General features: G+C 34.4%; 1 long non-coding RNA gene across 1 annotated transcript in view; it reads right to left on the reverse strand.

The window, feature by feature from the left end:
• LOC128248864 (uncharacterized) overlaps positions 1–2,305 on the reverse strand; it is a 67,751-nt gene that overhangs the window by 25,045 nt on the left and 40,401 nt on the right. Inside the window, exon 2 of the long non-coding RNA XR_008264989.1 lies at positions 1,025–1,165. This is a non-coding gene — a long non-coding RNA (uncharacterized LOC128248864). The remainder of the gene's footprint in view (positions 1–1,024; positions 1,166–2,305) is intronic.

Genomic DNA, 2,305 nt, shown 5'->3' on the forward strand with positions numbered 1-2,305 from the left:
TATATATATATACACTCTATATATATACATACACTCTAAGACAGCCCTCATACATTTATTCATTCACACACACACACACACACACACACACACACACACACACACAGTGGCTCACCAATATCTATCTATGAATTATTCTGCCTGTTTGTTAAAAGCTTAAAATGTCTCGAAGTCACCGCCATAAAACATATGCTTATCACACTATGGCCAGACGGGCTGGAAATTGAAATATTTCTCTTGACAAGCTTTAATCTATCTTCTTACTCACATTTATAAAAAAAAGAAACAGCACCGAACTTAATAGCTATCATGCTAGAAAAAGGTGCCAAATTCCCCTCACTTCACACGTTTTATTTGTCTATTTATTTATCTATTTATTTATTTATTCATTTATTCACTTATTTATTTATTTATTTTTGTCCTGGGCCTTGTAACTTTAAGATTTATTAATAATAACTGCTGCATCTACTAATAGTACAAATTATATTTATACGAGAGCCCGGGACGATGAAAGGGAAAAGGTTACCTCCCTACCGGCGGGATTTGAAGGCACAGAATGGAAATCAATACCGTAAGGCATTTTTTCCAACTCTGTTAATTCTCCGTCACAATATATCCTCGTGGCTGTGTAGTAAGAAGCTTGCTTCCTAATCACATGGTTCCGGGTTCAGTCCCACTGCGTGACACCTTGGGTAAGTGCCTTCTACTATATATTTCATTATTGCTCACGGGGCGGGGGAGGGGCTAAACGTAGAGGGAGAAAACAAGGACAGGTAAAGGGATTAAGTCGATTACATCGACTGCAGTGCGTAACTGGTACTTATTTAATCAACCCCGAAAGGATGAAGGGCAAAGTCGAATTCCAGGTTACTACCTGGAATCGAACTCGGAATGAGATTTGGTTGAGGAGATTTGGCTAGACTTTCTAGCAGATCGAGTAACTATATCGAGGTTCCATCATGAATATTTTACAGAAAATCGAAGTAATTTTATATAAATACAAATCCATGCAATTAAATGGTACCTCGATGCTGGTGAACTTTCAATTTCTGTATATTGTCTGGATAGATATACATCTCCATTCATAAATTTCTCTTCCAGAAACTTTCACATTATAGTTTTGTTTACTTTTCGAAAAGAGTTGTCAGTATGCCATGTTGATAAACTGTTTTTGCAACGGAGAATAAGGCGTATTTTTGAAAAAAAGAAAAAGAAAAAAAAGAAAAATGGAGAAGTATATTTCAGTTATAATGCATAAAAATATATCAAGTAAAATGGATACATTAAATGGAAGGTATGAAAATACATCACGTAAACATCGTCATTTTACTCCAAACGCTGAAACGGCAACGAAGAATTGCTTACGAAACAGAAAAAGAAAATCGTGTCGTTTTGAAAAGTACATTATTACGAGGAGAGAAAAAAAAATGTTTAGCAAACATATTTCTATTTAATTGGAAACAACATTTAAATAAACATTAAATCTTTTGGATGTAATGATGTTTTAAGAGTCAGCTATGCTTCCATTTTAAAAGTATGTGACTTGTGAAATAAATAAACAAAAAAAAAAACGTTTTGGTAACTTAAAGACGTTTAATTAAAACCATCTCTAAATGTGGTTCAGTATTTGTTTGCAATATTCCGCCATGGAACTAATTTGGCTTTGTAGATTATCAGTCATTATTGGGAGCTGAAATATTTTTGGTTCTCAAGAGAAATACCAGTGTTTGGGATTCTGTTTTTTTGCTATGTTAAGGATTTACTTTCGCCGGAAGAGATCTTCTGATAAATTTATGGGATGTCTGAACAAAAATTCGAAAGAAAAAAAACCCCAAAATTTAACATTTTTATCTGAGTGGTAATTTCAGTTGTTTGGAACATACGAATATTACACAACAAGAATATTACACGTCATTCGTTCAACATTCTTAAGAAATATAAAGATAAGCATTTTTCGAGAGTTTCATCATACGTCAAGAATTCCACCCACTTCACAGAATTGATCAAGGATCAAGAATCCAACCAGATGGTGAGTCTAGATGTGATAAGTCTATTCACCAAAGTCCCAACTGGTGAAGCACTATCGGTGATTCAAGAAAAACTAGTGACAGACACCCATCTAAAAGAACGCACTAGTATACCAATAACAAACTTGATGGAAATGTTGACTTTCTGTGTAGAAACTACCTACTTCAGTATGGACACTGATATATATCGACAAGAAGACGGTTTAGCTATGGGTTCGCCATTATCACCGATAATAGCCAATATATACATGGAATACTTCGAGAATTTGGCTTTAGGA

This window comes from Octopus bimaculoides, chromosome 10, assembly GCF_001194135.2.
Source record: "Octopus bimaculoides isolate UCB-OBI-ISO-001 chromosome 10, ASM119413v2, whole genome shotgun sequence".
NCBI lineage: Eukaryota > Metazoa > Mollusca > Cephalopoda > Octopoda > Octopodidae > Octopus > Octopus bimaculoides.